This window comes from Scyliorhinus canicula, chromosome 6, assembly GCF_902713615.1.
Source record: "Scyliorhinus canicula chromosome 6, sScyCan1.1, whole genome shotgun sequence".
In the NCBI taxonomy this organism is placed as follows: Eukaryota; Metazoa; Chordata; class Chondrichthyes; order Carcharhiniformes; family Scyliorhinidae; genus Scyliorhinus; species Scyliorhinus canicula.
Window position 1 is genome coordinate 94,941,984 of NC_052151.1, and position 20,479 is coordinate 94,962,462.

Genomic DNA, 20,479 nt, shown 5'->3' on the forward strand with positions numbered 1-20,479 from the left:
GGGAGGGGGTTAATGAATGGGGGAGGGGTTAATGAATGGGGGGAGGGGGGCTGATGAATGGGGGGAGGGGGGCTGATGAATGGGGGAGGGGGCTGATGAATGGGGGAGGGGGTTGATGAATGGGGGGGGGTTGTGAATAGAATGGGGTTGAGATGGGGGTTAATTGAATGGGGGAGGGGGTTGGTTAATGAATGGGGGTAAGGGTGGTTGTTGAACTGGGGGAGGGGGGTTGTTGAATGGGGGATGGGGGGTTGTTGAATAGGAAGGGGTTGATGAATGGGGGGTGGGGGGCTGATGAATGGGGGAGGGGGGCTGATGAATGGGGGGTTAATGAATGGGGAGGGGGTTAATGAATGGGGGAGGGGGTTAATGAATGGGGGAGGGGGTTGATGAATGGGGGAGGGGGGTTGTTGAAAGGGGAGGGGGGGGTTGTTGAATAGGAAGGGGTTGATGAATGGGGGGTTGAATGGGGGGTGGGGGCTGATGAATAGGGGGAGGGGGGCTGATGAATGGGGGGAGGGGGGTTGATGAATGGGGGGAGGGGGTTGATGAATGGGGGAGGGGGGCTGATGAATGGGGGAGGGGGGCTGATGAATGGGGGGTTAATGAATGGGGGAGGGGGTTGATGAATGGGGGAGGGGATTAATGAATGGAGGAGGGGGGTTGTTGAATGGGGAGGGGGGGTTGAATGGGGAGGGGGGGTTGAATGGGGGAGGGGGGGTTGTTGAATGGGGGAGGGGGAGTTGTTGAATGGGGGAGGGGGGTTGTTGAATGGGATGGGGGGGTTGTTGAATGGGGAGGGGTGGTTGTTGAATAGGAAGGGGTTAATGAATGGGGGAAGGGGGTTGATGAATGGGGGACGGGGGTTGATGAATAGAGGGAGGGGAGTTGATGAATGGGGGAGGGGGGCTGATGAATGGGGGAAGGGGGTTGATGAATGGGGGTTAATGAATGGGGGAAGGGGTTAATGAATGGGGGGAGGGGGTTGATGAATGGGGGAGGGGGTTAATGAATGGGGGAGGAGGTTAACGAATGGGGGAGGGGTTGATGTATGGGGAGGGGGGGGTTGATGAATGGGGTTTATGAATGGGAGGAATGGGGTTGATGAATGGGAGGAAGGGGGTTGATGAATGGGGGAAGGGGGTTGATGAATGGGGGAAGGGGGTTGATGAATAGGGGGGCAGGGAGTTGGTAAATGGGGGGAAGGGGGTTGGTGCATTAGTGGCTACATTGGTAGGGGGATTGATGTGTTGGGACAGGAGCTGATGCATTCACAAGGGTGGGGGTGTTGACGCACGGGTGGGGTGTGTTGATCTACATGTGGGGGTGTGTATGTACGGGTGTGGGGGTGTCCGTGCATGAGTGGGGGACATCTGTGCACTGGTGGGGTGCGTTTGTGCATGGGTGGGGGGTTGCATGCATGGGTAAGTATAGTGATGTACGGGGGGGTGGGTTGATGCATGGGGAGCGAAGATGAATGGGCAGGGCAGAAGATGAAAGGACGGGAAAGATGATGAATTGGCGGGTTGGGATGATGAATGGGGGAGATGCATCTGGAATAGGCGGTTGATGAATCAGAAGGGGGAATCGGTGCATGTGGGAAGTGCTGTGCTTAGAGGCTGGGGTGGTTGATGCATCCGGGGAAGGGGCTTGATCTATGGCAGGGGTGCTGGTGCAGAGGGGAGTTTGATATATCAGGGTTGGGTTAATGCATGAGGGCTGATGTTTGGGTTGGGTGCGTGAGCCCGTGGAAGCTAACTGGGTAGTTGGGGGAGCTTGAGTTTGATGCATCTGGGGAGGGTGGTTGATGCATTTCGGGGAGGGGTATTGATGCATCTGGGGGGGTGGGGTCTTGATATAATGGGAGCACAAGTCTCCAGAGGGGAGGTGGTATTAATGCACCCGAGGGAGGCAGTTGGTGCATTAATGGGGGGGCAAGGATTTAAGGAGCAGGACGGATATCCATTTCCATATCCATTTCCAAAGGCATTCATAAGATGCCACATAAAAGGTTGCTGCACAAGAGCCCATGATGATGGAGGTAAAACATTAGCATGGATGGAGATTAGCTAACATCATCAGATATGAAAGATACTTGGAAATACACTTGTAAAATAAAATCACTGGCCTTTCATCTCATTTTGTTTCTGAGATCTTATGGTGGTACAGTGGTTAGCACTGCTGCCTCACAGCGCCAGGGACCCGGATTCAATTCCAGCCTTGGATCACTGCCTGTGTGGAGTTTATACGTTCCCCCCATGCCTGTGTGGGTTTTCTCCGGGTGCACCGGTTTCCACCCACCATCCAAAAATGTGCAGGTTAGGTGGATTGCTCACTCTTTTGAGGTCCACCAACAAAATAGTAGAAAGGAAACAAACTCAGGGACAAAGCAAAAAAGGCCATTCCTGTTAGGGGTACTGCCCGAACATAACAAAGATCAACGGAAACTTAAAATCATCAAATAAGAGTGCAATTAAGGGGCCAATAAAGCACCCCAACCCCTGCGGTGCCCACCGGGCACGCAAGACCTCGATGGTGCCCGTGGACACCGCATGCTCCCTTTCTAGGGACATCCGGCCGCGAATGTAGCCACGGAAGTGGGGCTGGCAGTCTGGTCAGACGACCCCATCGGTCGCCTGTTGCATGGACCTATAAATGGCGCGCTTCACCTTGCCCAGGAGCAGGTTCACAAGGAGGTCCTCCGCCTTCCCCACACCGGGTGCCCGTAGATCAGGAGCGTGGGGCTGAAATGCAAACAAAACTCCAGCAAAAGATTGGTCAGAAAAGTAAAAAGGGTGTGCATGTAACATGATCCACAGACTCCAGATGGCCGCAAAAAATGGCAGGCTTCTCGGGAGTCTGTAAACCGGTGCAATCGCGATTGCATGGCGCTACTGCATGCAACACCCTCCATCCCAGGTCCCCAAGATTAAGCCCAGTAAGAAGTCTTACAACACCAGGTTAAAGTCCAACAGGTTTGTTTCAAACACGAGCTTTCGGAGCACGGCTCCTTCTCCACCTGAAGAAGGAGCCGTGCTCCGAAAGCTCGTGTTTGAAACAAACCTGTTGGACTTTAACCTGGTGTTGTAAGACTTCTTACTGTGCCCAAGATTAAGGGGGGGGGACTCCTTCATACAGGGACCTCCAGTGGGACCCTCTGCCGCCGGATGGCAATAAGGCACGCCATGGCGTGTCCGGACGACGGGCAAGGGTAAGGAGGTGAAGTGTGTGCAGCAGCAGCCCGTACAGGAAACCCCTCCATACAGTGCGAAAAGACACGGAGGGTATTTCTGCTAGGCAGCTAGGATCAGGGGTCACCAGCCCCCGAGGGAGGTGTCAGGACCTTGGACCAATGTGGAATTCCGTCCTGGCATTGGTGCGCCCAGACGGGGTATCACCACACATCTGCAGGTCTTCCAAACCCAAGTGCCATCGGGTCCATACACAATCGTTTTGCGGTCTCGTAAGTCATTGGATACGGGCCGGACGTCCATCTCTGCACGTTGTGCTAACTCGTGGGGTGTCATCCAACCCACTCCTCCATCACCCAGCACGTCCCCGATCCTGGTCATACCAGCAGCCACAGCTCGCCCCTCCGCCAACCACTCAAAATGGCTGCATGTGGTGGAGGTGTGGAATCCTGAGTAGCAGCTCCCTGATGACAGCCACCACTCCTGACGGGGGGAGCTGTGGCGCGAGGCGACCATTTCCCAGACTTTGAGCAGGTCCTGGTAAAAGACAGACAGCGCCAGTAACGAAGACCCTGCAGATCTATAAACAGGAGCTGCATGTGCACCTGGCGGAAGAAATGAGTCGCCAGGGCACACCACTGCTGCAGGGTCTGAACGCGAAAGGTCACCACCTGCGTGCGATGGCACAGAAGCACCTGGCCGCCTCCCTCAGTGGGACACAGAACCTCAGCAGCGACCCAGTGCAGTCTCTTGTCCCAGAGGAACTCTACAAGCATTCTCTGGAGCTTTGTGACAAAGTCAGGGGAGGGGTCAAAGTGACCAGCTGGTACCACAATGTGGAGGCTATCAGCTGGTTTATTACAAGAACTCGACCCCTGTAGGACAGCACTCAGAGCAGTCATGTCCAGTGTCTCAAGCGAGCGGTGACCTTGGCCTCCAGCTCCAGCCAGGATTCCTCAGCTGGGCAAAGATGGACTCCGAGAAGAGGAGGCTGGTCCTGTTCTTGGTAAAAGGCCTGAGCTCCTCTGGGAGCAAGTCCATCTGCCACCAACTGACCAGGAGTCCAGAACACTTGGCCCAGTTGATCTTGGCAGTGGACGTGGCGGAGTACATAGACTGGCACTCTGCATCCTCTGCAGGTCAGCAAGGTCAGTGACCATGAGGAGCACGTCACCAGCATAAGCCGAGAGGACCATCCCAATGCCCGGCCCACGCAGAAGCAGTCCCGACAACCTCCTCCGTAGGAGGCGCAGGAAAGGCTCAATGCAAATAGGTTAGAGTTGGCCACTGAAGGGACAGCCCTGACACACTCCTCACCCAAAGCGAAGGGGCGCCGTCAGGGACCCGTTAACCTTTGTGAGACATTCTGCAGCAGTGTACAGAAGTCGGATCCGGGCGATGAAAGGAATCCCTGAACCCGAATGCTTGCAGAGTCCCGAATAAATATTCCTGATTCTCCCTGTTGAACGCCTTCTCCTGAACAAGGGACAGAAAAGCGCTTGACAGATCAGCCCTTCTGGGAATGATGAATCAGGTCCTGGACCAGATGGATGTTGGTGTGAATTGTGCGGCCTAGGACCATGTTAGACTGGTCAGGGTGGATCATGTGGTCCAGGATGATGCCAAGACGTAAACACATCGCCTTGGTGAAGAGTTTGTAATCTGTGCTGAGGAGGGAGACCGGTCGCCAGTTTTTAAGGTGGCGGAGATCCCCCCTCTTTGGCAGCAAAGTAATGGTGGCCCTGTACCACGAGAGGGGCATCTCCCCGGTGACAATACATTCCACCAGGATCCCCACATAGTCACTCCCCAGAATGCCCTGAAGAACTCCACCGTCAGCCCGTCCAGCCCTGGAGTTTTGCCCCTGGACAGTCGGTTGAGAGCGCCGGTCAGCTCCCTCAGGCTAAACATGGGTATAAAGCCTCCCAGCGCCCTTCGAGCCAACCTGCTGCAGATCCTACCGCAGAGTATCGTCGCTGGACGGATCTGAAGAGAAGATGCGCTGTAGAAGTTTCAAATTTGGGCCTGACTTCCTCCGGATGCGAGACGAGGGACCCGTCATCGGCCAGCAGCGTAAGGAACTGCTGACAGACCCCTCGCCTTTTTTCCACCGAGTAGAAGAAAGGGGCACTGCGGCTGCATGTCTGTGAGGATCTGGATCCGCGACCTCACACACGTGCCACGGGATGCGACAAGTTGCAAGTCCTGCAGCGCGACCTTCACTGGGTACCGAGGCGGGCCTTTGTCCCAAGGGTGCAATTAAAATCCCATCCCGGGATGATGCACTCACCTGCAGCAATGGTGCCAAGATGACTTGCTTGAAGAAAGTCGTCGGCTGCTGGCCAGCCTGGGGAGCTTAGACATTCACAAAGTAACGTTCCTCGCCCCCACCTCATGGACTGTCAGGTGCAGCAAGCCATCTGGCACTGGCCCCTTGACCCCCAAGATCAATGTGGAGACAACAAGACAGCCACCCCACCTAAACGTGAGGTTAGGCGACTCATGGACCCCCACTTGCCATTCCAGAAGCCATGTGGCTTTGTCTCCCAGGGCGGTGTGGGATTTCTTGCAGGAAGCACGTCGCATACTTCCCGTCCCGGAGGACCGAGACGTTCTGGAACCTGTGGAGCACGTCCTGCTGCCGTTAATGTTGGGGCTGGCTGTGGTCACCTCCATGTCAGTGGTATACCTTCACCGTCACCTTTTCAGTGTTTGGAGGGAGCAGAGGAGTGCGGGCCCCTCTGCTCCCTCAGGAGTCCGGCAAGGAAAGATTTGAGCCGGTGCTGCTCAGCTGCATCCGCATCCTCCGCCTCGTTAACGTAAATGCAGGAAGACCGGATGAGCAGCACTATAGCTAACCACCAGTCGAGGGCTAGCTGCACTCGGGTTTGGCGACCACGGTTTACATGCAGAAAATCCCGGAGTTCCCCAAGGGGGGGATATGGGGCAACTTTGTGTCGGGCACGAGGAAGTCCACTGCCTTCTTGCAGATGGACCCAAAATCATTCCCGTGCCCCCCCACCGAGCAGCCACCCTCCTTCGTGGAGTCGCTGTCTGGGACCGAGTCCCCTGCCACATTGAGTGTGACGGACGGCACGGTTCCCACCGACCAGCCCTCGGTCTGCCTCGATCCCACCCCCTGGATCGTCGACAGACGGGTTCCTTGCAGGCTCCTCTCGGGCATCAGGCCAGAGGGAGGCAGCGGCTCAGACCTCTCCTCCTCTTGCAATGCCAGGCCACTGGATAGATCCGGGAACAGTTCCAGATAAAGCTCCAGGATAGAGATGGGGGCACTGGCTGGGGCAGAGGGGGGCCCTCCACACTACCACCCCAATGATGCTGAGGTCAGGGTGCTGTCTTGCTTGCATCTGGCCCCAAAGTGTCCTGCTCGTGGGGTTGCGACAGCTCAGGGTTCGAGAGATGTTTCATCTTATCTGTTTTCTTCCAGGGGCGTGGTGTAATGTCGAGGTGCAAGAGTCGAGGCACCGCCCGCTCTGCAGCAGGAGGCGGGGGGGGGGGGGGGGGGGCATGATGTTTTTCCCCTCTCCCTCCAAAGAGTGGCACCGCTTGGGGGGGGGGGGGGGGGCGGCGCCGAAGTAATCTCCACCCTCTCATCGCCCCCGGGTTCGTGACTTTAGCATCTTTCGCGCCGACCTGAGGACGCGCGCATCACAGCCCCCCACCCCCACACATTTGCTGACCTGCGCCAAAACGACACCGGGCCCAATATCCGACACAGAGGTATTAATGGGTCCGTAATGAGACAGTCTCACCAGTGCCTGGTGAATCTTTGGTCCCCAAGCCGGAGTTTCATGGCCCGGGGTTCTCTAGGCTGATGGAGTTGGGGGTATTGGAGCCGATCACTGCCTCGCCTTCTTGCGGCCTTGAGGCACTCTCAATTACGATGCGAAAGTTAGGTCAGTAATCAAAGGCTTTAATAAGCATTGAACAATGGCAGCATCCAAGAGAAGTGTGCTCGCAAAATGGAGTCTCATCTTAAATACTGTTTCCCAGGGGGTGTAGCCAGAGGCGGAGTCCCCCAGCGTTCCAAGCCTCTTAAAGGGGCAATGCCAAGCCTCTTAAAGGGGCAATGCCAAGCCTCTTAAAGGGGCAAGGTATTCCGATCATCACAGGCCTACTGATGCCCTCCCTCCTCCACGCCGGCAGCCGATTGGTCAGTCGGCACCGGCGCGGTGTCCCCTTGCAGTGTTGGGGTGGTTATACCTGATGTTCGTGGATGCTAATCTTGACTGAGAGTGCAAAGTCAGAAAATTACCATCAATTTAATTTCTAACTAAATATTTTCCAGCTCATTTCTGAAATTTGCACAGAATTAAAGGGTTTTGCTGGAATTCTTTGTCAGGTATCTCTGACGAGAAAAGCCTTCTCAAGTCTAACCTTGCTTGAATCTTGTTAATTTTGTACTCCTGTCCTTTGTTTCGGCATTCACAAATCAAGTTGAACAGCTGACTTTAATCTGCATGCCATCCCTCAGCATTTTAAACACTTGGCTATGATTTTTTAAAATGTCTGCAGCTGAGAAATGCAATGGAGACAGTAGGTAAAGTTCTTCCCAATAGAACACCATTACGAGACTGCGGCTGAAGGTCACGCAGCAATTGGAATTAATTTTTAAAATGTGAAATAGGAACTGACAATGAAGTGGCCATAAAGGGGAAAAATAAGAGACAATTCCTATTGTGAAACCTACGAAAAGGGGCTGGTTTAGCACACTGGGCTAAAATCGCTGGCTTTTAAAGCAGACCAAGGCAGGCCAGCAGCACGGTTAATTCCCATACCAGCCTCCCCGAACAGGCGCCGGAATGTGAATGAAGTTCAATGAGTAACTTCATTGAAGCCTACTCGTGACAATAAACAATTTTCATTTCATTTCATGAGCAGTATCAGGATGTGGGTTTCTCTGCTGTCTTGGGAATCCAATTCAAGTTGATCAATCCTGGATTTGTTGCATTGATCAGAATTGCATCAGCCAGCAACCATATCTGAGCTAAAACAGAAAATGCAGTACAATCCAAGTAGGCCTGACCCATCCATGGAGAGAGAACGGAGCTAACGCTTTGAGTCTGGATGACTCTTTGTCAAAGCTAGAGAGAACTGGAAATAGGATGGGTTTTATGCTTTTGTGTGGGCACGGTTGCAGTAAGGCTGGATAGAGGGCCAGCGATAGGTGGGCACGGATAGCAGTGAGGCTGGATAGAGGGCCAGCGATAGGTGGGCACGGATAGCAGTGAGGCTGGATAGAGGGCCAGCGATAGGTGGGCACGGGTAGCAGTGAGGCTGGATAGAGGGCCAGCGATAGGTGGGCACAGATAGCAGTGAGGCTGGATAGAGGGCCAGCGATAGGTGGGCACGGATAGCAGTGAGGCTGGATAGAGGGCCAACGATAGGTGGGCACGGATAGCAGTGAGGCTGGATAGAGGGCCAGCGATAGGTGGGCACGGATAGCAGTGAGGCTGGATAGAGGGCCAGCGATAGGTGGGCACGGATAGCAGTGAGGCTGGATAGAGGGCCAGCGATAGGTGGGCACGGATAGCAGTGAGGCTGTATAGAGGGCCAGCGATAGGTGGGCACGGATAGCAGTGAGGCTGGATAGAGGGCCAGCGATAGGTGGGCACGGATAGCAGTGAGGCTGGATAGAGGGCCAGCGATAGGTGGGCACGGATAGCAGTGAGGCTGGATAGAGGGCCAGCGATAGGTGGGCACGGATAGCAGTGAGGCTGGATAGAGGGCCAGCGATAGGTGGACATTGACAATATGGACAAAAAGACAGGGAATGTGCAAATTTCAGAAATGAGCTGGAAAATATTTAGTTAGAAATTAGATTGATGGTAATTTTCTGACTTTGCATTCTCAGTCAAGATTAGCATCCACGAACATCATGTATAACCACCCCAACACTGCAAGGGGACACCGCGCCGGTGCCAACTGACCAATCGGCTGCCGGCGTGGAGGAGGGAGGGCATCAGTAGGCCGCAAGGCGTGAAAGAAGGCGAGGCAGTGATCGGCTCCAATACCCCCAACTCCATCAGCCTAGAGAACCCCGGGCCCTGAAACTCCGGCTTGGGGACCAAAGATTCACCAGGCACTGGTGAGACTGTCTCATTACAGCCCCTTTAATACCTCTGTGTCGGATATTGGGCCCCGTGTCGTTTTGGCGCAGGTCAGCAAATGGTGGTGATCATGGCTAAGAAGGGTGCTAATAGTGGCACATTAAGTGATCAGAATGTCTTAATGGCAGAACAAGGGTTCTTTGTGTCAAAAGACAACAGGGAGCGATGTCCCTAGTGGGGTGGAGTGGGGTAGGGGAGACAATGATGAGACGTACTTAACTGCATCAGAGTTTTGTGGTTGACTATTTTATATTCATGTCTCTATGTAATGGTCTGATGATGTATTAACCTGCAGCTGCACATTGATTATCTAATGCTAAAGCACTGCCTTAATGTTCCACTGGGTATATTTAGTCAATTAGATTTTTGAAGTAATTTCTTGCTGACAAATCCCTTTCTTTTGCTGTATAACATATATTGCAATCATTTACTTGATTTATATAATTATATAATTAGTATATGCTGTTTAATCATACTGATAATTTTGAAAAACATTATCCTGTAAATACAGGGTTGCTGTAGAAACACTGTTGCAACAAATTATTTTTTTAATTGTTATTTTATTTATAGCCATGAGCAGGAAGGGGATTTATGTTGCTCTGGTTAATACAATTAGTTATCACTACATAGAAACATACATATAAAATATAGGCAGGAATAGGCCATTCAGCCCTTCGAGCCTGCTCCACCATTCATTATGATCATAGCTGATCATCAAATTCAATACCCTGATCCCACCTTCTCCCCCGCCCCCATATCCCTTGATATCTTTAGCCCCAAGAGCTATATGTAATTCCTTCTTAAAATCACACAATGTTTTGGCCTTAACTACTTTTTGTGATAGTGAATTCCACAGATTCACCACTCTCTGGGCGAAGAAATTTCTCATCACCTCAGTCCTAAAAGGTTTTTACCCCTTATCCTCAAACTATGACCCCTAGTTCTGGGCTCCCCACCATCGGGAACATTCTTTCTGAATATACCCTGTTTGAATTTTGTAAGCTTCCATGAAATCACCTCTCACTCTTTTAAACTCCAATGGATATAATCATAACTGACATAGTCTCTCCTCATATGCAGTCCTGCCATCCCAGGCATCAGCCTGTTAAACTTTCTCTGCACTCCCTCCATAGCAAAAATATGGAGGCACGGTAGAACAATGGTTAGCAGTGTTGCTTCACAGCTCCAAGGCCCCAGGTTCGATTCCCGGCTTGGATCACTGTCTGTGCGGAGTCTGCACATTCTCCCCGTGTCTGCGTGGGTTTCCGCCGGGTGTTCCGGTTTCCTCCAACAGTCCAAAAGATGTGCAGGTTAGGTGGATTGGTTATGCTAAATTGCCCCTTAGGGTGGGATTGCAGGAATAGGGTGGGGAACTGGGCCTAGTTGGGTGATCTTTTGAAAGATTGGTGCAGACTCAATGGGTCGAATGGCTTCCTCCTGCACTGTAGGAATTCTTTTTTATTATAAATTTAGAGTACCCAATTCATTTTTCCAATGAAGGGGCAATTTAGTGTGGCCAATCCACCTGGCCTGCACATCTTTGGGTTGTGGGGGTGAAACCCACGCAAACACGGGGAGAACGGACAGTGACCCAGAGCCGGGATCGAACCTGTGATCTCGGCACCGTGAGGCAGCAATGCTAACCACTGTGCCACCGTGCTGCCCGCACTGTAGGAATTCTATGATTTAATGATTCCAGAACTCTTAACTCCTGTATACAACTTTTATCTTCCCTGTTCCATCTTTTCATAATGTTAAACACTTCAGGCTGGATTCTTCTGCCCCGCCCACCGTAAGAACGCCAGGTTGAGAGGTGAATGATGGAGAAGTCCATTGACCTCGGGCGGGATTCTCCGGTCTCCCGGCTGACGTGGCCAGACAATCTCACCCTTCTATTATATTTTGTTTCAGTTGGTTGAACTTCTGCAGTACCTCTTTTGCAACCTGTTCCTGATTTCTCTTGATTTAGGTAAGTAGAACACAGTAGGTTAACAAAGGCTGAAACATTTGTCTCTGTGGCACAGGCAGTTTTAATGCTGCAGGTGTCAATTCAGGTGAAGAATCGCACTTGTTCCACTCACGACACGTCCATGTCTTATGCAGAATACTATGTTATCGAGGCAAATATACAGGTCATGCGGTCAGTCAACATTGACTTCAATTTGATACACATTCTGTTATTTTGGACCTCACTCCTCTTGTTCACATCCTCTTTCTTAAGCACACGTGCATTCAGCAGCACATAGGACACACTCATGCGTGTTATTTAAAGGCAACAGCATCCATCTTGTAATTTAGTTGCTACTTGCTTGCCACTGGCTCTTGCAGAGTTGTTGGAAGTACTGGATTGTTGGAGGAATTTGAAAAAGTTGGTGAAATCAACGAGGACTCTCGTTGCAGGTCACAGGAGGAGGAGATGCTTGAGAGCTTTCAACAGGAGGCTTTGTCTACCTGGCTCTTCAGGAAGCACTTCTTCTACTTGTGCCAAAGTCAGGAGTTGTGTTTGCTGGCTGTACTTCACCAAGGCGGCGCTGATAGAATTCTACAACCACTTGTAACTAGAACTGGAGCATTAAGGCAGGTTGAGGAGAAATTTCTTCACTCAAAGAGTGGTGAACCTGTGGAATTCACTACCATGGAAAGTAGTTGAGGCCCAAATCATGTGTAATTTCAAGAAGGAATTAGATATAGCTCTTAGACAGAGACATAGACATAGATGCTCTTGGGGCTAAAGGGATCAACAAACGGGTAAGGCAGGATCATGGTATTGAACTTGGTGATCAGCCATGATCATAATGAATGGCAGAGCAGACACAAACGGTCGAATGGCCTCCTCCTGCTTCTATTTTCTATGTTTCTGTGTAATAATCCAAATCAAAATTAAGGAGCTTGGAAGATTGTGGTCAGAGCATTCACAATTTCCATCATTACTTTCTCCAGAAACCTAGGATTTAATCTAATTGGACTCGGTGATTTTTTTTCTTTAAATGATTATCAGTACAGACTTATTAAAAGACAATAATGTCTGACTAACTTGATTAAGTTATTTGATGAAATAACAAAACAGGTCTATGACGATCAGACGCATTTTGTGAAAGGAAGGCAACTCTCAGCGAATGTGCGGAGGTTGCTTAATGTGATTATGACACCCTCGGAGGGGCAGGACATTGAAGTGGTGGTGGCGATGGGAGTGGAGAAGGTTTTTGAGAGGGTGGAGTAGGCCTATCTGCTTGAGGTGCTAAGGCAATTCGGGTTCAAACAGGGGTTTGTGGATGATATCCGGCTGCTGTACAAGGCGCTGGTGGCGGGTGTGCGGATGAGAACCGCATGAACATAGAACATAGAACGATACAGCGCAGTACAGGCCCTTCGGCCCTCGATGTTGCACCGACATGGAAAAAAAACTAAAGGCCATCTAACCTACACTATGCCCTTATCATCCATATGCTTATCCAATAAATTTTTAAATGCCCTCAATGTTGGCGAGTTCACTACTGTTGCAGGTAGGTCATTCCACGGCCTCACCACTCTTTGCGTAAAAAACCCACCTCTGACCTCTGTCCTATATCTATTACCCCTCAATTTAAGGCTATGTCCCCTCGTGCTAGCCACCTCCATCCGCGGGAGAAGGCTCTCGCTGTCCACCCTATCTAACCCTCTGATCATTTTGTATGCCTCTATTAAGTCACCTCTTAACCTTCTTCTCCCTAACGAAAACAACCTCAAGTCCATCAGCCTTTCCTCATAAGATTTTCCCTCCATACCAGGCAACATCCTGGTAAATCTCCTCTGCACCCGTTCCAAAGCTTCCACGTCCTTCCTATAATGAGGCGACCAGAACTGTACGCAATACTCCAAATGCGGCCGTACTAGAGTTTTGTACAACTGCAACATGACCTCATGGCTCCGGAACTCAATCCCTCTACCAACAAAGGCCAACACACCATAGGCCTTCTTCACAACCCTATCAACCTGGGTGGCAACTTTCAGGGATCTATGTACATGGACACCGAGATCCCTCTGCTCATCCACACTACCAAGAATTTTACCATTAGCCAAATATTCCGCATTCCTGTTATTCTTTCCAAAGTGAATCACCTCACACTTCTCCACATTAAACTCCATTTGCCACCTCTCAGCCCAGCTCTGCAGCTTATCTATGTCCCTCTGTAACCTGCAACATCCTTCCGCACTGTCTACAACTCCACCGACTTTAGTGTCGTCTGCAAATTTACTCACCCATCCTTCTGCGCCCTCCTCTAGGTCATTTATAAAAATCACAAACAGCAACGGCCCCAGAACAGATCCCTGTGGTACGCCACTCGTAACTGAACTCCATTCTGAACATTTCCCATCAACTACCACTCTCTGTCTTCTTTCAACTAGCCAATTTCTGATCCACATCTCTAAATCACCCTCAATCCCCAGCCTCCGTATTTTCTGCAATAGCCGACCGTGGGGAACCTTATCAAACGCTTTACTGAAATCCATATACACCACATCAACTGCTCTACCCTCGTCTACCTGTTCAGTCACCTTCTCAAAGAACTCGATAAGGTTTGTGAGGCATGACCTACCCTTCACAAAACCATGCTGACTATCCCTAATCATATTATTCCTATCTAGATGATTATAAATCGTATCTTTTATAATCCTCTCCAAGACCTTACCCACCACAGACGTTAGGCTCACCGGCCTATAGTTACCGGGGTTATCTCTACTCCCCTTCTTGAACAAAGGGACCACATTTGCTATCCTCCAGTCCTCTGGCACTATTCCTGTAGCCAATGATGACCTAAAAATCAAAGCCAAAGGCTCAGCAATCTCTTCCCTGGCTTCCCAGAGAATCCTAGGATAAATCCCATCCGGCCCCGGGGACTTATCTATTTTCAACTTGTCCAGAATTGCCAACACTTCTTCCTTACGCACCTCAATGCCATCTATTCTAATAGCCTGGGTCTCAGCATTCTCCTCCACAATATTATCTTTTTCTTGAGTGAATACTGACGAAAAGTATTCATTTAGTATCTCGCTTATCTCCTCAGCCTCCACACACAACTTCCCACCACTGTCCTTGACTGGCCCTACTCTTACCCTAGTCATTCTTTTATTCCTGACATACCTATAGAAAGCTTTTGGGTTTTCCTTGATCCTACCTGCCAAAGACTTCTCATGTCCCCTCCTTGCTCGTCTCAGCTCTCTCTTTAGATCCTTCCTCGCTTCCTTGTAACTATCAAGCGCCCCAACTGAAACTTCATGCCTCATCTTCACATAGGCCTCCTTCTTCCTCTTAACAAGAGATTCCACTTCTTTGGTAAACCACGGTTCCCTCGCTCGACCCCTTCCTCCCTGCCTGACTGGTACGTACTTATCAAGAACATGCAATAGCTGTTCCTTGAACAAGCTCCACATATCCAGTGTGCCCAACCCTTGCAGCCTACTTCTATGAGTTCAGGGTACTTTGGGCTTCATCGCTCTTCCTGATGCTTGGCGATAGAGCTGTTGGCAATGGTGCTTAGGGTATCAAAGGATTGGAGAGGGATTGAGCGGGTGGATGCTGAACATAGTGTTTTGCTGTATGTGGCGACTTGTTATTATATATTTCAGACCCGTTGGGCAGCATTGGGGGGATTATGCAGACCTTGGAGGAATTTGGCCGGATTTCGGGATATAAATAGAATATGAGAAAGTGTGAGGTGTTCTCGATCAATGTCGGCGGGCAGGGGAAGAGACAAGGGGAGTTGCCTTTTAAGTTGGTGGGGACGAGTGGCAGGTACCTCGGTATTCAGGTGGTGAGGAGCTGGGCCCCGTTGCATTGATTGAACTTGGTGGAGGGGATGAAGGCGGATTTTAAAACTTAGGACGTTTTACCATTGTCACTGGCTAGGTGGGTGCAGACAGTGAAAATTACGGTGCTGCCGAGGTTTCTGTTCGTATTTCAGACCATCCCTATTCTTGTCCCCAAGTAGCTATTCAGGAAAGTCAATGGGTTGATCTCAGGGTTTGTGTGTGTGGGAAAGGCCCAGCGGATGTGGCGGGCGTTTTTTGAATGGGTGCGAGTGGGGGGAGGGTGACTGGTGTTGCCGAATTTGGTCTGTTACTATTGGATGACAAATATTGCGATGGTGAGGAAATGGGCTGTGGAGGCGAGGTCGGTGTGAGGGCAGGTGGAGGCAGCATTGTCAAACGAGTTTGAGGGCTTTGTGGTTGGCGTCTTTGCCCAGTTAGCACAGTGGTGCTGTAGGCTTTACGGCTGTGGGGGCAGTGTAGGCAGTACGGGATTGGAGGTTACATCATTGTAGACGCCTATTTGTGACAACCATAGGTTTATGCCAACGAGGTTGGATGCGAGGTTTGGGGGTAGCAGTAGGTGGAGAGTGAGTGCTTCAGGGACATGTCTGTAGGGGCACATTTGCAAGGTTGGAGGACTTGGAGGAATTGTATGAGTTGTCCAAGGGTAATTGCTTTAGGTACCTGCATGTTCGAGGTTTCATGAGGAGAAAGGTGCCATCCTTCCTGGGGTTGCCGCCTCCGGTGTTGCAAGACAAGCTCTTGTCGGAAGACGAAACAGGGGAGGGGAAGGTGTTGGACATCTGTAAGGAATTGATGGAGAGGGCGCCCAGGTAGAGGATGTTATGCACAAGTGGGAGGAGGAGCTGAGGTGGGGGCTGGGACATGGGTTTACGCCTTGTGAAGGGTGCGAGGTTAAGCCTCATCCAGTTTAAAGTGGTGTATAGGGCCCATATGTTGGTGGCAAGAATGGTAGGTGTGGGCAGTGCACAGGGGGGCCTGCGAATCACGTCCACCTGTTCTGGGTGTGTCCAAGACAGATAGGGTTCTGGCAGGGGTGTCCGGACCTGATGTCCGAGGTACTGTGTGTGGGGGTGGTTCCGAGTCCGAAGGTGGCGATATTTTGGTGTGTCGGAAGACACAGGAGTCCAGCAGGAGAGAGAGGCTGATGTATTGGCTTTTGCCTCCCTAATATCCCAGAGACAAATTTTGCTGCGTGCGGTGGTGGGACTTGGAGCCCACGAAAGTGGTGGTGTGGGTTAAAGACATGGCAAAATTCTTGAGACTGGAAAAGTTCGCTCTGTGGGGGTCGGCAGAGGGGTTTGTCCGGAGATGGAAAACGTTCATCGATTTCTTCAAGAAGAATTGAGGGGTCAGCAAGGAGAGCTCTTGGGGGAGGGGGAGGGGGGGGGGGGGGGGGGGGGGGGGAGGTGGTGGGTAAGGGAGTTAAAATGGGGAAGGTGAAGTGTCGGTGTTAGGGGAGCTGAGATTATTTGGTTGACGTGTTGCTCTTCTGTTATTCTGTATATATTTGTTAAACACCTTGAATAAAAATATTTTTAAGAAAATGGTTTTGTGTATATGGGCCGGGATTCCCCGACCCCGCGCCGGGTTGGAGAATCCCCAGGGGTGGGGGACATGAGAATCGCGCCCTGGCGCCGGTTTACCGATTCTCCCCCGCCGATTCTCGGGCGCCTGCGGGATTCTCGCCGTGCCGGTCGGGGGCTGTTGAAAGCGGCTCCCCCAGCGATTCCCTGGGACCTGACGGGCCGAGTCTCTGCCGAGTTCGGCCGAATCCCACTAACGTGGGTTACTCAGGTCCCACTCGGCAGGACCTGGAAGGTGTGTCTATGGGGGCCGTCCTGGAGGGGGGCAGGGAATCCTACCCTGGGGGGGCCCCAGCGGTGGCCCGACCCGCGATCGGGGCCTACCGGTCAGTGGGTGGGCTGGTTCCGTGGGGCCTATGTTCCTCCGCGCCAGGCCCCTGTGGGGCTTCGCCATATTGCCCGAGGGCCGGCGCGGAGAAGGGAACCCCTGCACATGCATGGAATCACGCCAGCCGTAGTGCGCATGCGCGGAATCACGCCGGCCGTAGTGCGCATGCGCGGAATCACGCCAGCCGTTCCGCGCATGCACGGACTCGCGCCGGCCGCTCTGCGCTGCCTGGAGCTGCGTGGACCACTCCGACATTGACCTAGCCCCCTAGGAAGGGGAACATTCTTTAATATCGTGGACCGTTGACGCCTGAGTGGTTCGCGCCCCTTTTCTCGCGGGCATGGGGACGTAGCCCCATTATTGGAGAATCCCGCCCATGGACTTTTAAAAGGCATTTGATAAAGTACAACAACATAGATTGATTTGCAGACTTAAAGTACATCATATTTAAGGGACAATAAATCATGGATATAAAATTAGCTTCGGGGAAGAGAGTTCTGTGAATGGTTGTTCTTAAGACCAGTGGGAAGTGTACTTGGAATAGTAGTTTCCCCCAGAGGTCAGCTTTACCACCACTCTTTTTGATATATATTAATGACACAAATTTGGATATAAAGGACATAATTTCCAAGCTTGTAGATGCAGCAAAACTCAGAAATTATGATGAGAATACTAGGAGGACATCGATAGACTGGTGAAATGGGCAGACACATCAGATTAAATTGAAAGCTGAGAACTGTAAAGTGATTCATTTTTGTAATAGATTGAACAGAGGCAATAAAATGTCATGAAGCTTAACACAGCTCAAAGAACATCACCTCATTTTTCAAATGGCACTTTGCAGCTTTTCTAGGTCAAAACTGAGTTCAACAATTTCAGAACCTAACCACTTGTTCCATTTAATCATTGCCATTTACTGTTTCTCTGCACCCATTTATTGTTTCTTTACTTGCTGTCCAATTACCACTCACTCCGGCCCTAGGTTCATCAGCAATTTTGTCATTTAATTACCCCTGTCTTCTAACCTATCACAGGCTTCCCTTTAGTTCCTTCCCCTCCTGCACCCTGTGATGAATGTAAGCAACTGATATATATTATATTTCATATTTGTGGCTGTAATGTTGAAAACCCTGATTTAAAATACACACAGGCAGTGTATCTACTAAAGCTGTAATTAAAGAGTCATAAAAAGTGAGGCGATCATTCATTCCAACCACACTTGGTTACAGATAAAGGGTTAAAGGGATAGTGTTATGATGCTGGAGATTTCCCAGAGAATAGATAATTTATGAGGGATTGTATTTAGTCCTGGTAAAAATGGCTTTCAGTGGCGGACAGTTTCCTGGGTGTTGACTTGGTCACTCTGGGTGGCTTACAAAGGTTAATGCAAAGTTTTTGGAATTGATGGTCAAGCTGCATTTGACTTTACCTGAAGGGGTGAGGAAGGTGGAGATAATTAAAGTCATAGCTCAGCATTTACATTTGCCAGAGAGACTGGAATCATTTGAATTTGCTTACATTCAATTGCCAATGAAACAATTAGAAATGTAGGAAAAAGAGCTTCTCAAAAGGCAATTGAAATGAGAAAACTTGATGTGGAAATAGAAAGATTAGCAAGGGATGAAAAGGAAAGAGCTGCAATGGTGGAGAAAGGAAAGAGAGGCAAAGACAGAAGAACAGGTAAAAGAGAGAACAGCAATGGCAGAGAAAAAGACAAGGTGAGAGATTTTGAACATCAGAAAATGGAACTGCAAGGAGATTATCAACTTAAAAGGTGGCCGCAGGTAAATGCAGATGTTGAGGAAAGTCTAGAGGGAGGAGTAATACTTCCTCATCAAAAGCCTAGTGGGGATATGCTTAAATATATTCAAGCACTGCCAAGGTTTGACGGGAAAGATGTGGAAGCCTTTAAAAAAAATCTCATTTGGGGAAGTAATGAGACAATTGAAGGGGCCAAAAGCCATGCATATAGTGTTGTTCAAATACAGTTAGTAGGTAGAGCTATTGAAGTGTTTCCGTCACTATCAGAGGGGATATCTAGGGATTATGATGAAGTGAGTAAAGCAGTCTTACGTGCATATGAACTAGTGCCAGAAACCTACAGGCAGCACTTTAGAAATCTAAGGAAAGAACCAGTTCAGGCATATGTGGAATTTGAAAGTATAAAAAAAAATTTTAATAGGTAGATAAACACATTAAAAATATATCTGGCGTATTTATTATTATTTTGGAGGAATTTGATTATTCACTTCCTGCAGTGGTGAGAACTCATGTGGAAGAGCAAAGGGTTAAAACTGCTAGACTGGCAGCAGATATGGCAGATTATTTTGAATTAGTGATTATTAAGCTTTGGTTTCTGACATTATTTCAATCTGTGGTTGATAGAAACTGGGGAAATGAGAAACCCATGGGTGGTCATGGTAAAGGAGGTTTAGTTGGAGATGTTAAACAGATTTTACCTCAGGTTAAAAAGGAATCTTTTAAAACAAATAAATTTAGAGCACCCAATTAATTTTTTCCAATTAAGGTGCAATTTAGCGTGACCAATCCACCTAGCCTGCAAATCTTTGGGTTGTGAGGGCGAAACCCACGCAAACACGGGGAGAATGTGCAAACTCCACACGGACAGTGACCCATAGCCGGGATCAAACCGGGACTTTGGAACAGTGGTTAGCCGTGCTAACCACTGCACCACTGTGCTGCCTAAAAAGGGAGGAAGAGAGATAAGAAAACCTAAATGTTTTCATTGTAATAAGATTGGATACACAAAGTTGCAGTGTTGATGGCTTAAGAAATGTACTGAAAAGCTGGCTCTATAAAACAGGCTAAGACAATAGGGTAATTAAAGTGGGGGAAATAATCAACTAAAGGAGCTGGATTAGTGGTAAACGACGAAAAGTGAGTTTGCGAGAGCCCAAGTCACGTTCTTTGGCCATACTGTTGGAAATGGTCAGGTGGCTTTACAGAATGTGAAAACAAAAGTTTTTGGGAATTCCCAATACCATCAATGTAAAGAGGTGTTCTGAGATTTCTGGGCATGAGCGGTTTCTACAGAAAATTTCTGCCAAATTTCAGCAGTTGGGTTGCTCCACTGACTGAACTTTTGAAAAAGAATCGGAAATTTCAGTGTACGTCAGAATGTCAGTAGGGGATGGGGGGAATGAGGGGGTTAAAATGGGGAAGGAGTGATGTTAGAAGGGAGGAGTATTGAGGGAGCAGGGGGAGTGGGTGTTGGTTGTTTATAATGTTGTTTGGTTGTTCTTCTGCTTTTGTTTATGTGGAAATGCCTTGACAAAAATATTTTTTAAAAGTGGTGTTTAGTAATGAGTAATACTTGAAGTGAAAAGGCTTTGGAAAATCGCTGGCTCATTTTTATTTAAGGTGGAGGGGTGATGAATGTAAGAAACCAATATACATTGGGTTGGATTTGTT